At 39.9% G+C, this 16,266-nt stretch overlaps 1 pseudogene; it reads right to left on the bottom strand.

Annotated features, from left to right (window-relative positions):
• Window positions 1–16,266, bottom strand: part of LOC149813634 (hsp70-Hsp90 organizing protein 2-like) — a 33,921-nt pseudogene that overhangs the window by 6,167 nt on the left and 11,488 nt on the right.

Here is a 16,266-nt window from a genome sequence, read left to right as displayed (position 1 = left end):
ATCCATAGAACACTTGTAGAAAAATCTTGACATGTGCATCATACTAGTAATGGCAGATGTTGGTTAAATTTAATGGCAACATAGAAATGACATAATGGCAGTTGTACATGCTTTGTGACATTTTATTAACAGATAGATAAATGTAGATGCATGCTTAAATACAGTGTTTCATTCAATGCATTTTTCAAAGTACAGACCCTGCTCGAGTTCTGTTCATGCTTTCTGATTTTTCACCTAAATAATCGAGGTTAATGAATCACAAATCCTCGATTCGGTTATAACACTCTTGAGACTACATGGCGTGATCTCTAAATGAATCAATTGGGTCTGCATAACTAAATGGATACCCGATGCGGGTACTTAGGGTGTTAAACTTATGCGAAATATCAATAACACTAGTGAGAGACTTAAATTAAATTCTTGTGGGCCTGACTGGTTTAAAGGTACCGGAGCTTGTGTGCTTGACTAGTTTAAAGACACCGGAGCACTCTGAGTGGGTGTTTGGGAAATCTTGCCTAATTGGGCAATATGGGTTGGGTACCTGATGCGGATACTTGGGTTGATGAGCTTACACTCAATGTCAATAACACCGGCAAGAAACTTACATTTAAATTTTGTGAGCCTGACTGGTTTAAAGGTACCGGGGCATCCGTGCTTAACTGGTCTAAAGGTACCAGAGCACTCTGAGTGGGTCTGTGCAATCAAATAGACAAAAATTGGGTTGTATATCTTTGTAAGATAATGAATGTTGAGGATCTACTACTAAGGTAGTAGTAAATTAATTTTGAGAGAACACCCTAGAATTTTAGAATAAATAAATAAATAAAAGATCAACCCACTCAGATTCGGGCTTACCTTGGAGAGGGTAGGTGGTACGAAACTCTGGGGACATGTGTTTATTGTTTCGAGCGAAAATGACTCGTTGGTCCCCAGTCCTCGGAGTTGAGAGACCCAAATTACCAATGTGTCCTAGGTGGTAGCTCTTTGTTCTTCTGCAGAAGTTAGGATGCATCATGTTTTGGTTTTGGGCCTTCGGGAGGTTCTCTCGATCACTGACCGCTCCCTTAGGATTTACAATTTCAGTTAGAATATTCGGGTTAATAAAACACCAATGAATAATAAACCATTGAATGTTCTCTTCTGATACGGTTGCCTTGGCCCGCGTGTACCCGCAGGATAATTAAAGATAAACATTTGAATTAGACCATCTTAGGTATCACATCTGAGTAGGTAGTGACAGATTTATAATCGTACATATAAACAATTACTTTTGACATGTGGGCATTTACTTTTAGCATGAAATAAAATATATGGTTATGAGATGTTTAAATTCTGCTAATGCTGTTACCTGGTAGTTAGTGTTCATAAACCGTTACTGTCATAGTGTAGATTCTTTACTTGTTCTTGTATATGCTGAAAATCACACACGACACTCACATCATATACTTGACACATGATGTACGTACAAAAAAAACTACGGTATTTCCTACTTAGACAGTTGTAGTTTAATTCCAATCAATTTACCATTTTTCAGGTGAAGATTATAGTTTATGAGCGATTGCAGGATGAGGCTTCGATCGAGATTTGATTTATTGTTCCCGGGATAATTTGATTTTCTCGATTTATTAGTTCATGTCATTGAAACTTTGATGTCATTATCTACTTGATATTTGAAATAAAAGAAATGGTGTTGCTTGCTCTCTACTGTAATGTTCCGGAATGTTTAACCTCATAGTATCAGTTGTTTTCGCTGTTAAAAAAAATTCTCAAAAATTCGGTTAAAAATTCAGGGCGTTGCAGCTTCAATTAGGGTCTAAAAACCCCTGATGAGTACTCGATTCCGGAGTTCATCTTTGAGCCCTCGAGCGAACTTCATAACCCGCGCTCTCTCGGTAGAGTATGTGTTCAAACAATAGCGCTCCAGGTGCCAAACTTGTTGGTGTACTCCACCAGCAACATGTTGCCCTGCTTCAAATCCAAGAACTCATCCATCTTCTTCTCTTAGGCAATCATTGAACTCGTCCCATGGCACGACGATCCCAAAACGGACCTCTCAGGTGGTCTCCCACCATTGCTTGGCATCGTCCTTCAGTCAGTACGATCTAAACGTTTTCTTTTTCTCAGGAACTTCCAAAATAGTGAATATCTGCTCGGTCTTGCGGATCCAATATTCAGCCTTCTCCGGATCGGAATTCCCGATAAACACAGGTGGATCAAGCTTCAAAAACCTCTTGAAGGTGACACCCTGAAGTTGGGACTGTTGAGCCTGCACAGCCTGTCACGTGTTGAGGGCTCCCATAAGGAAGTCCACTGCTCGGCCCAGTCATGAGGTTGATGGGCCTCTGTTGAATCCAGTTCTGAGGCGAACGAGATATCTAAAAACGAAAGAAAACACAAACTTATCGCTATACCGTAAACATAAAACTTTACTTAATGACAAAGAAAGGTTGGTACAACACGAAGCTTGAACATCTGGATCGGACCTAGACCGGTTTGTACTGCTCTGATACCAGCATTGTAACACCAAAAATTTCACTCATAGATGCAGAAAATTTCTGCACATACATAGCTATAACAACATGCTTAAAACATGATATGAAGACACCCAATACACGTGCAGCAGCTGAAAATTTCTGCACATAAGATTATGAAAAAACATGATATTAAGACACTCAAAACACATGTATAGCAGCAGAAAATTTCTGCACATAGGATTAAGAAAAAGCATGATATTAAGACACCCAAAACACATGTATAGCAGCAAAAAAATTCTGCACATAGGATTAAGAAAAAGCATGATTATGCTAAGCTAAAACAGAAAATTCAACAACAGAATTTAATCCAGCAATGCAAGATACTAAAACATATTTTCAGCTCAAAAAGAACCTAATCACTAACTAAGAAATCATGGAGGGAGGAACCATACTGCGAAAACGCAAAAATCCCAAAACAAAGCGCCAAAAAATGCTGGAAAAAACCCTCTAAACCGCCAGCTCTCCAAACTCCACTGCGGGCCTCCTCAATGCAAGAAAAACAGAGAGAGAGAGAGAGAGAGAGGGAGAGAGAGACGGTGGTGAGTGAGAGAGGGAGGAGTGAGGGGGTAAAGAAGAGAGTGAGAGAGGAGTGAGACGGTAGAGAGAGAGAGAGAGAGGGGGAGTGTGTATGGGGGGAAGAGGGTGAGAGTGAAAGGGAGGGAATAAAAAATTAAAAGTATAATTTAAAAAAAAATGCAGCTCCACCAAGTTGCCCCAAACAAAGAGGGGTGGGGACACTTCGCAGCCATGTGTCTCCATCGAGCTAAAAGACCAAAAATGCCTCAAAAGCCAAAAATACTTTCCCAAAATACCCCTGGTCCATAAGAAAACCACAGCCATACCCTTGGCCAAAAAAAAGTAACAAACCTACTCCTTACAAAAAATACCTCCAATAAAAGCATAATTCCAAAAATGCCATATGGGTTGAATAGACTTGGTTTTTGATCCAAATCTAATTCGCATATGGGTTACCCTACTCAAAACGCCAATCCGACGCGAGATGCACTCGTAAAATAAATAGATACATAAATACAAATTCTCAATACATAGGGTTCGAAAAATCAAGGGTGTTACACGCACAGCCGGTGAGAGTCAAACCTGGGACAAAGGTGGGGTCAACACCTTCTCCCCAGGCCTGTTAACTCCCACTCAACCAGTCCCCCACAGCTGGTGCACGTCTCCTTGTGGTAGGACGTTGCATGTTCAAATCCCAGTGGTATGTTGAATAATAACTGGTGGGGGTCCAACTTGCCAAACAACAACAACAACTACGCCTTCATCCCAAAACAATTGGGGTCAGCGATATGAACCAAAAAAGAAATTCATTTTGGGTCTTCCACATGAATCCTTTTCCTCCAATCATTTCTATCCAACGCCATGTCCTTGGTGAGGTTCAAAGCATTCATATCCTTTCCTATCATCTCCATCCAAGTCTTCCTAGGCCTACCCCGACCTCTTTTAACTAATATATTTTCCCATTTCTCCAACCTTCTAACTGAAGCATCATTAGGCCTTCGCCGAATATGTCCAAACCACCGTAAACGATTCTCTCGCATCTTATTTTCAATGGGTGCAACACCTACCTTCTTACGTATCTCTTCGTTCCGAATCTTATCTTTTATTGTATTTCCACACATCCATCTAAGCATCTGCATCTCAGCTACACTCATTTTTTGAATATGATGTCTCTTGGCAGCCCAACATTCCGTACCATATAGTAAAGCGGGTCTAATAGTCGTCCTATAAAACTTTCCCTTCAACCGCAATGGCATTCTACGATCGCACAGCACTCCAGTAGCACTTTTCCATTTCATCCACCCAACCTTTATCCTATGATTTACATCTCCATCAATTTCTCCATACTTTTGAATGATGGATCCCAAATATTTGAAATAATCATTCACCGGTATATCTTGCTCACCAAGCTTCACTACACTCCCATCACTACTTCGTTGCTTACTAAACCGACATTCCATATATTCAGTCTTACTCTTACTCAACTTAAAACCTCTAGCTTCCAATGTCTGTCTCCATAATTCTAACTTAGCATTAACCCCAGCTCTAGACTCATCAATCAAAACAATATCATCAGCAAACAACATACACCACGGTACATTTTCTTGAATTGATCTCGTAAGCTCATCCATCACTATCGCAAATAGGAAAGGGCTTAAAGCAAATCCTTGATGTAACCCAACCGTTATCGGAAAATTGGTTGTCACCCCTCCACAAGTGCGGACATTGGTTACTACTTCATACATATCTTTAATTATACTAATGTACTTGAGAGAAACACCTTTCTTCATCATTGTCCACCAGAGAACGTCCCTAGGTACTCTATCGTATGCCTTCTCTAAATCAATAAAAACCATATGCAAATCTTTGTTCCTCTCTCTATATCTTTCAATAAGTTGTCTAAGAAGATGTATAGCTTCCATAGTTGATCTTCCAGGCATAAAACCAAATTGATTCTCCGATATCATGACAACCTTCCTCAACCTAGACTCAATCACCCTCTCCCAAAGTTTCATAGTATGACTCATGAGTTTTATACCACGATAGTTTGTGCAATCTTGTATATCACCCTTATTCTTATATAAAGGCACCAAAGTACTCTTCCTCCACTCATTAGGCATCTTATTTGTTCGCCAAATCAAGTTAAAAAGATTTGTCAACCATTCTAAACCTTTCTCTCCCAAGCATTTCCAAGCCTCGATAGGTATACCATCTGGGCCAACTGCCCTTCTTGATTTCATTTTCTTCAAAGCCTCTGCAATTTCTTTCTTTTGAATCTTGCGCATGAAGTCACGATTTATCTCATGAAAAGGAATGGAGAAGTCTCCAAGATCTTGAGCATGACTATCATTAAATAGCTTATCAAAATAATCTTTCCATCTCTCCTTAATCTCCTCATCTTTGACTAAAACCCTTTGCGTTTCATCTTTGATACATCTAACCATACCCAAATCCTTCGATTTCCTATCTCTCATCTTTGCAAGCCTATAAATATCCTTCTCGCCTTCTTTGGTATCCAACTTGTCATAAACCTCCTTATATACCTTAGCCCTCGCGTTTCGAACAACTTTTTTAGCTTCCTTCTTTGCTATCATATACTTCTCCAAATTCTCATTATCACGACTCTTACTTAGATTTCTATAACACTCTCTTTTAACCTTAATAGCTAATTTGACATCCTCGTTCCACCATGATGTATCCTTACCTAGTGGTGCACCGCCTTTAGACTCACCCAATACCTCCTTAGCTACTTTTCTCATACCACCCGCTATCTTATTCCACATTGATTCTGAATCCTCCTCGAGACACCAATCAACTTCCTTAACTACCTGCTCTACAAACATTCCTTGTTTAGCTCCTTTCAGTGCCCACCACTTAATTCTAGGATCTATCCTATGTCTATCCCTTTTGCGGCATTGTCTAATTCTAAGATCTAAAATTAAGACTCTATGTTGTGTAGCTACACTTTCTCCTGGTATAACCTTACAATCGATGCAACAACCCCTATCTCTCTTTCTAAGTAGGAAAAAATCTATCTGACTCGTATTAGCCCCACTTTTAAATGTTACTAGGTGAGACTCCCTCTTCCTAAACCAAGTGTTTGCTAAGATCATATCATAGGACAAACAAAAATCTAAAATCCTTTCTCCACTTTCATTTCTTTCTCCTATACCATAGCCTCCATGGATATTCTCAAATCCATCCCTACTAATGCCTACATGTCCATTAAGGTCACCGCCGATGAAAAGCTTTTCTCCATAAGATGTCTCTTGTACTACTACATCTAAATCTTCCCAAAATTGATGCTTAATGGAATCATCTAAACCTACTTGAGGTGCATAAACACTAATAATATTAATAATATCCGTACCTAATACTAATTTAATAAGTAAAATTCTATCACCCTTCCTACGGACCTCAACTACATTATCTATAAACTGACGACTCATAACAATCCCTACTCCATTCCTATTCCTATTTATTCCTGTATACCAAATCTTATATCCCCAAGGTTCTATCACTTTAGCTTTCTCACCTACCCATTTGGTCTCTTGAAGACATAAAATATCAATCTTTCTCCTACACATAACATCTACTAACTCTACCAACTTACCAGTTAAAGACCCTATGTTCCAAGTGGCTAACCTAATTTTATGGTCTTGGACTAACTTCTTTACCCCCACCCGTCCAACAAAGTGAGGGAACCCTTGCCTATTTGACACCACACCCGGGCGCCGGTGTGACGCGTCGCTTCTGGGCGACGACCTAGCAACCCTTGCACATTTATCACTGCCTCCGGGCCTAGAGAGTACAACGCGTCGCTCAGTAGGGAACGCCCCAACGAAATTCTCATATTGGTTCATTTTCATAGGATATGACAAAGTTTTTATGTTGGCTGTCACAGGCCTACCGCAACCCTCCTCCTTTATCCGGGCTTGGGACCGGCAGTGTATAACTACACAGGCGGAGTTAACACGTGCAAAGAAAAAAAAAAGACTATGGCCACATACAAAATATGTCAACACGTGCAAAGATGTACCTGTCTCATGATCTATGTCACACGGACTCGGCTAAGGAGGCGCCACACCCGAGTCAACACGCCCCAACACGGGTGCGGCTTCGGACATGGCCCAGACTCGGTCAACGCTGAGTCGGACTCGGTCAACAAGTCGAGGTCGAGTCCGTCCTTGTTTTGGACTCAATCAACATTGACCGAGTCTATTTTTGTCTATTTTTTAGGACGAAAAATGTATAAAAACTAAAAAAAATATATCTTTTATATATTTTTTATATACTTCTGTCTTTAGAGAGAAAGACTCTGCAGAACGCAGTCTTTACCCAGACTGTGTTGCACAGTCTTTACCAGACTATGTAGATATATTTTTTTTTACTGTGTTGAGCAGAGTCTTTACCAGACTGTGTGTATATATATATATAAATATATATATATATATATATATATATATATATATATATATATATATATATCCATGTCCCCATGTCCAAAAATTTTGAAATTCAGTCGCACCCGCACCCATGTGACATAGCTCATGATAGGATCTGAGAGGATATTTTGAATCTCAGGATCCTGCATTGCCTATGCCTGAAAAATGAAAGAAATTTCAAAATTAGATGTATAAAGGAAGAATTCTAGAAACATCGATTGCAAGCACCAGCATCACCTTTTGCTATAATCCACCATGCACCTGTCTCTTTATGTCACATGGGTGCGGCTGAATTTCAAAATTTTTGGACACGGGGACACAGATATATATATATATATACAGTCTGATAAAGACTGTGCTCAGTACAGTTAAAAGAAATATATCTACATAGTCTGGTAAAGATTGTACAACACAGTCTGGGTAAAGACTGTGCTCTGCACAGTCTTTCTCTCTAAAGACAAGTATATAAAAAATATATAAAAGATATATATTTTTTAGTTTTTATACATTTTTTGTCCTAAAAAATGAACAAAAATAAACTCGGTCAACGTTGACCGAGTCCAAAACAAGGATGGCCTCGACTCGTTGACCGAGTCCGGGCCGTGTCCGAAGCCGCACCCGTGTTGGGGCGTGTCGACTCGGGTGCGACACCTCCTTAGCTGAGTCTGTGTGACATAGTTGTCTCTCCTTTAGCTCCTCAGCGCTTATCTCACCCCTGTTGGTCTTGTTGATTTGCTCAACACAACTGCAATGATCAAATAAATATACTAAGTTTTCTTGTTGATAGTGTGTGTGTGTGAGAGAGAGAGAGAGAGCGAGAGAGACCTCCGTACACCATCCATCAACTCCTGGTTGTTCTGGTCGTGTTTCAAACCCTCTTGGTATGTCTCCATTGCCTTGTCATACTCCTTCATGAAGAACTGTACCGCACCCTTCCTTGAACATCCCTTCGGGAACGTTGGGTCAAGCTCAATACACTTCTCAGCATCCTTCAGTCCTTCAGGCAACACACCCAGCTTGGTGTAGCAAGCAGCTCTATTATTATAGACCTGCATTTGGAGACGATCAATTCTTAAGACACCTCCAAGCAAACTTCTCATACTCTTATCTATCACACGAAGTGACATGCATGTGCTATCGTGGTAGAGCAGACCAACAAATTAATGATCTCGAGTGCTGAAAGCGAAATTTGCTTCATAACAAATTTAGTGTAATTGTGGATGTGCATAGACATTATGGGGTTCTACGTTCCAACAAAATATGGGGTTTTAATTCCATAGCTGAACAAAGCAGAAAAAAATTGACAAAAACAACCAAAAAAGTTTAGCACAGGCGACTTGCCTTTGGGTCACGGGGATTCCTCTTAATGGCTTCTGTTCTGTATAATGTTTCACTGCTTCAGGATACTTCTGTTGCATGAAGTATTCATTGCCTGTTAAAAGATCAGATCACGGCTAGGATGTGAAATATCACTAATAATCATAACAGTTAACTTCTGCACATTTCAACATTTTAAGAAATCCATATGATGTCATGCCTACTGGTTTTCCAATACCCAAAGAAACCGCAACCGGCACGAAGACCTGGTAGCGCTGGCTCAGCCTGCCATACCTACGGTCGTTGTGCCGGCAGCGTAAAACTCCCAGGCTAGGACCCCTGCCCCCAGGGCCTATGCTACGCATTGGCTTGCACAGAGGGGCGATGCCCATGAGAATCAAACCTTGACTGCCCGTCTAACAGCCAAGGCCCCACCCCATTCCATAACTGATCTGTCTGATCATGAGAGTACCTAATACGATAATCAGAAGAGAGACCACAAGCACAAAGAAAGCAAAACTCATACACTGATTTGCAACTCATGGGATCCAATAACTATAGCAAATGAAAGGTAACCTACTATCCTCAAATCAAAGTATGATACCTTTCTCACGTTCATCTGCGATATTTGGATCAAAATATTCTTGTTGCTCTAAATCTTTCTTTGCCCTCTCTGCAACATTAAGCTTCTTCAAGGTATCTGGGTTCCGATGTTCAGTTAATGCCTTCTAGAAAGTTTCAATAGCTTGCTCATAGTCTTTTGAACATTTGGCAAGTTTCGCTAAGGCAGTTCCTTTCCTAGTTAATGCCCTTACAATCATTTTAAAGTCCAAGTGAAGCTCTCTCCCTCTCTCCACAGCCTTATCGCAGTCTTTGATGCAATCCTCATACTGAAACAGAAAAACAGAAGGTCGGCCGTTTTACACAAGAAGAAATGGAGAACTAAGTGAAGGGTGGGCACTATATCAGCATCAACCCAGGAAGAAATAAAGAGAAGCAACACATGATAAGTCAAGTAGCCACGTCGCTTTGTATTTCTTTGTAGGCTGATCTGCAAGTCCATGATTAGAATACATGCACAAGGAAAAACAATCATTACTCAAAAAGAAAGTGAAAATAAGCTTGTACTTCTCTTATAAAAGAATTATGTTAGAAAAGAAAAAAATTCATGATTTTCTAAATCATGAAATTGATTAATGGAAAGAAAGTAATATCTGCCCCAAGAAAATATTTGACAAGCCCCTCATAAGACACTGGCACCTAAAGGTCCATTAGTACTTTCCAAACTCGTTGTGAGATCTCCATTGAAGCCGATACGCTGTATTTAACTTTGATCGCAGTCCAGTGTGACAGCTCAGTCAAGTAAACTTGATACTGATTTCATGCCAGCTACCAATTTACGACTTCTGTGTTACTAGCCTATTAAAAAATGGCTCAATTCTACAACCCACCACAGATTGCAGCTACCAGATATCTAAAGCAAGCTTTCCCAACTCAACTGGCATATTGCTGCTAGCACATATTTACAAAAGGTTTTTGTAGATTTTCCAACTTTTAACTTCAAAAGTCCAAAATCTGTTGAAACTAATCGCAAAAGCCCCACTAGTTTTGGAAGTATTAACAGTCCAAAGCCGAGTAAGCAAAGGAAAGAAAGAAAGCAGAGGGGGCAAAAAAGAAAAATAAATAAGCGTCTTTATTATGATTCCTTTGCCTGCGTTGCATAACTTCCAAAAATATATAAGGCAACAAAAATAATTTTGAAAACTGCATTCATCCTATGTTGGGTTTACAAGATCTCATTCAACATCATAATGCACCACCATTTATGGCGATGTGATTGCACAACCCTGCAGCCGCACTCTATGTTTCTATCACTCAAAACCAACTTTTATAACAGATACAAATATACATATAGGGGAATGAAAAGTTCACCAATGGAAACCCTCCCAAACCTCCCCAATGGAATTCTTTTTTTGGTGTTTTTTCAAAATTCTAATCATACAGATGTGTTCAGCATGATTGATTTACTATAAATCGACACTTCATGGATTTTGGATAGAAAAAATGGTATTTGGAGCCTCAAAATTTATAAAATTTGTACGCAGTGTTAGTTTGGATCATGGATCTGACCCGATCCACCTCGAGATCCAGCGGTGGCATGTTTGTAATTAGTTCTTATTACCTGTGTAAAGTGTGTAAAGTGTATTGTAACACTTATAAATATTAAGTAAAAAGGGAAAACCCTATTGCGCCGACTATTCCTCTCTCTCTTCTCGGTTCTTTACCTCATCTCTAACATCTGCAGGCTGATATTTCTGATATTTCTGACATGGTATCAGAGCACAGGCGCAGAAATCGATCATCTGGAAGGACTATAAAGACCAGTGCGTGAAAGGACGTAGGCTTTCTCTATTCCTTTTCCTTAAATCTATTTCTGATCTTCTGATTTCACGCAGTTTCACGCATCATCCTAGTTTCACGTATCCCTATTTCTCTGTCTGTTTTTCTTAATCTGATTTCACGCATCCCTATTTCACGCAGTTTCACGCATCATCCCAGTTTCACGTATCCCTATTTCTCTGTCTGTTTTTCTCAATCTGATTTCACACATCCCAGTTTTGCGCATCCTTATTCATATTTCGATTCCTTCTCTTTTCAAATTCTGTTTCTGGCTCACATGTTTCACAGCATTGTTGGTTTCTCTATGTACACAGCATTGCTATTCCTGGTTCACACGTTACACAACATTGAATTTTTTTTTTTTTAATAACGTGTGTGTGAAAATTATTTTCTGGATTACACGTCATTATACTTTTGTGCAATGTGTTGCTAATATCATTTTCAGCACACACAATATTGTTGTTCTTCTTCTCTTAATACACTGTTAAATACAGTTTGTTCTCTCATTCTTCATAAAATCTATGGATTCCAAATTGAACCTCAGTTTTCTTACTCACCTCATGACCCACAAGTTATCACATGATAACTATTTGCTTTGGAAACGCCAAATTGTGCCTTTTATTTGCAGTCATGGTCTTTATGGGCATCTAGATGGACGATCACCCGCCCCACCTACACATATCATGCAGGAAATAACAGGTGAAGACGGGAAGGTGAGTCAACTTCGAAGCACCAATCCAGCTTATGACATATGGGTACAACGGGATCAGACATTAGTTGCTTATATAACCTCCACACTTTCTGATCGTGTTTTACAAACTATCTCTGATGACCAATCCGCTGCCGAGTTGTGGAATGGACTAGCTCATTCTTTTTCTCAGGTTTCCGAATCTCGGGTTTTGCAACTCAAGTGGAAATTCCAATCCATGCGAAAAGAAAACAAATCCATTACAGAGTTCATGGGGGATGTCAGAGTGATTACATATCAGTTAGCTGCCATCGGAAGTCCTGTATCAGATAAGGATATAGTACAACAGGTATTAGGTAGTCTTGGACCTGAATATCGCATGTTCTGCACCGCACTCCAGGTTGTTTCAGTCCTTCCATGTTTTGATGATCTTCAATCTAAGCTTTTGCAATATGAGGTCAGTTTAAATCAGGAACACGTGTCAGAGGATGCTCATCCTGTGATGATGACACATACGCCTATTCAAACAGGAGTGTCATTTACTCTCCCTCGCCCCAATGGAACATCTATGAACAGAGGAGGATTACTGCCTACACCAGGTGGAGGAGGTATTGGTTCAAGCAGTGTACCACGAGGAGGACGTGTTCCTACTTGTTTTCTATGCAACAAACGGGGACATGTTAAAGCAAACTGATGGTACAATCCTCAGAACCGGAACAAATCAGGGAGGCCAGATAGTAGGTCAGGGCAGAAGGCCATTCATCAGGTTGCCCGTACTCCTCAGGGACAGGTTCTTCCACAGGACATACAAAATATCCTTATGACTACTTTCAATCAGATGAACTTGCGCCAAAATGAGGAAGGTATATGGTATATTGATTCAGGGGCAGCAACACACGTTACTTCTGATGCAGGTAAATTTACTCACTTGACTCCTTACACTGGAAATGGTACTATAGTCATAGGAGATGGATCTCACCACCCCATCTCTCACACTGGAAATGTCTTCCTTTCTTTGCCTAAATCTCAATTACCCTTGTCAAATGTCTTACTCACACCTGCTATTCAAAAGAATATTCTATCTGTGTCTAAATTAGTTTATGAAACAAATTCTTCCGTTGAATTTACTCCTTCTTCTGTTTATCTTAAGGATCTTCACACCAAGAAGACGCTCGCTGAAGGTGAACAGCGCGGGAACATGTACGTCTTTGAAGAATCTCATGTGCCTTTGAAGACGTCGTCTTCCGTAGCCGTGGCTTCTTCAGCTCCTTCCTTTCCAACATTTTTAAGTCGATCCACATATCATAGTTCTTCATCTAGAGTCTTGAAACTTAATAAGCCAAACTTATGGCATCTTCGTTTGGGTCATTGTAGTCAAGTCTTTCTTGACAAGTTGTCTGCTAAAGGTCTAATACCCGCAGTCAGTTTAGAGTCAAAATGTCCAAGTTGTCATTTATGCAAAAGTCATGTACTTCCTTTTCATAGTATCAATAAAAGAGCAACAAAGCCTTTTGAAATTATATGCTCAGATGTTTGGGGTCCTGCGCCCACTGCTTCTCTTTCTAGATCTCGATACTATGTACTCTTTCTTGATTCTTACACTCGTTTTAGTTGCATCTACTTCATGAAAAACAAACATGAAGTTTTCAAGTTGTTCAAACAGTTTCATGCACTAGTCCAAAACCAATTCAATACCAATGTTGTATATTTCCAGTGTGATGGGGGAGGAGAATACATATCCCATGATTTTAGTGAATATTTGAAGGAACATGGCATTACACGTAACATTTCTTGCCCTCATACCCCTCAACAAAATGGAGTTGCTGAGAGAAAGCACAGGCATATTGTTGAAACAGCCTTGAGCATGATGCATACTGTGGGCATTCCTTTTTCCCTTTGGACCGAGGCTTTCCACACAGCTGTTTACGTTATCAACAGGTTGCCCATGACCATCCTTGAAGATAATTCTCCGTATTTTGTTCTTTATAATTGGCATCCATCATATGAAGAACTACATCCTTTTGGCTGTGTATGTTATGTTCATATTGATCATTCATTGAGAAATAAGTTTCAAGACAGAGCTATACAGTGCAAGTTCCTTGGGTATGCAGATGACTATAAGGGATACAGGTGTTATGATCCTCATACAGGCAAAATTCGGGTATCCAGAAATGTTGTTTTTGATGATGAAAACTTTGACACTCTGGGTTCATCTTCCACAGATACACAGGACAGTTATGATCCTTGGCTAAGTGACTCACTTTTATATGACTCGTTGTCTCATGTGGATTCATCTTTATTGACAGACAATGAACCCTATACTTTTGATGTGGAACCACATATGGAAGACATTCCTCCTACAACAACATCCTCACATTTTTCTGGTCTTGTTTATTCTCGTAGAACTCACCCAGTCAATGCTGAGACTCCTCTACGACATTCCACTCGAGTTAGACATCCTATAGATCGTTGGGTAAGTTATAACAATTTCTCTTTGGATTTTCAAACATTTCTAACCAGAGTGTCCAAAGAAACAGAACCTTCCTCCTTTCATGATGCTATAAATTCTCATGCCTGGGTAGAGGCGATGAATGAGGAAATGGAAGCGTTGCATGAATGCAACACATGGGAAATTGTGCCAAGGCCAGATAACAAGAATGTTGTAGGATCCAAATGGGTGTACAAGATCAAGCACAAACCGGATGGCAGTGTTGAGCGCTATAAGGCTCGTCTGGTTGCACGAGGCTTCACACAACAATATGGGCAGGACTACGATGAAACATTCAGCCCAGTAGTAAAACTGGGCACAGTCAGGATTGTCATTGTGTTGGCATTACAACATGGTGTTAAAATGTATACTCAAAAACCCTATTGTAAGTGTAAATATATATACTTATATACATAGAGATACGTATACATATGTATACGTATCTCTATATATAAGTATATATATTTATACATTTTCCCCTTTTTTACCCGAAAAGGGTATTTTAGTCCTTTTACTGTTTTGCGCATATTCCAATTGGAATATGTTGTAACTTTTTTCTTTATTTTTTAATTTCTTTATTTTTTAATTTTTTCCTTTTTGTAATTTCAAAAAGGTGCCTTGGGGGTCTCCCCAATAGAGTCGTTGGGGAGCCCCCAACGGTCACAATTGTGACCGTTGGGAGCTCCCCAACGACTCCTTTGGGGAGCCCCCTTGCACCTCCCATTTCTTGTATAAATAGGGGTGTTCCCCCTTGTAAATTCTTAAGCTTGAGAGTCTCAAGCATTTCCTCTTTTTTATGAAACACATGCATTATTGCATGTTTATTATTTTTACGCTTTTCGCGTATTGTGTTCAAGTGTTGTGAAAGTGCCTTCGTGCACTTCCTTTTTAAAAGTATTTATGCTTGTATGCGTATTGTCTCTTCATAGACAATTTTACATGGTATCAGAGCTCGGTTGGTGATTAAGGATCGTGGGATTCTTCTTTTTTTTGAGTGCCTCAAAAACCGTGCCTTCGGATTCTTGGAAGTTGAAGTGGTGGATTTTGCTTCTCAAATATTTTAGAAGGAGCTTGTGCAAGCTAGAAGTTGAAACATTGTGTTGGTACGCCTCCTTCTCTTTTTCTTTACTCAATGGGTGAAAAAGAGTCTCACTTCGCCCTTGGCTTCTAGTTGAATGGGTCCAACTACCATATTTGGGCCGGGAACATGGAGGCTCACATAAAAGGTAAAGGATTATGGGGTTATGTGCAAGGCTCTATTCCGGAACCGGAACCCAAAATAATCGTGATGGACGGAAATGAAATCAAGGTTCTTGAGGGAGAGGAAAGGGTCAAAGCTCTTGAAGAATACTCCAAGAAGCACGACGAATGGGAAATGAAGAACTTCAAGATTCTTTCTTGGTTCTTCGCATCCGTCGAAACAAAGATTAATGCCAACATTATCAAGTTCAAGAAAGCATCCGAAGCTTGGCATTATCTCGAGAAAATGTATACATCAAGAGATCTATCCCATAAGTATTACCTTCAAAAGAAGGCCCTCTCCCTTACTCAAGGTGAAATGTCCATTAGGGAATATTATGCCGACCTCTCCTTCATTTGGGATGAGCTCTCCATGCTTGAACCAAAATGGAGTGGAGAGGCAATTGAACTCCGCCACAAGCAACTTGAAGAAGATCGGTTCTTCAATTTTTTGAATGGGTTAAGACCGAAATTTGAGCAAATAAGGTCATCTCTTCTTTCCTCATTTTCTCCTCCATCTCTTGAAGATGTTCTCACCAAATTAAGTGGTGAGGAAACTCGTATGAGCTTATGTAAACAAGGATCAAATGTTCTTGTGGTTCCTTGTAATCATGAAGAAAACAATGAGGTCAATGCCGT

Source organism: Nuphar pumila, chromosome 16 (assembly GCF_984573655.1).
Source record: "Nuphar pumila chromosome 16, dmNupPumi1.hap1.1, whole genome shotgun sequence".
In the NCBI taxonomy this organism is placed as follows: Eukaryota; Viridiplantae; Streptophyta; class Magnoliopsida; order Nymphaeales; family Nymphaeaceae; genus Nuphar; species Nuphar pumila.
This window is presented reverse-complemented; position numbering and strand designations above follow the sequence as displayed.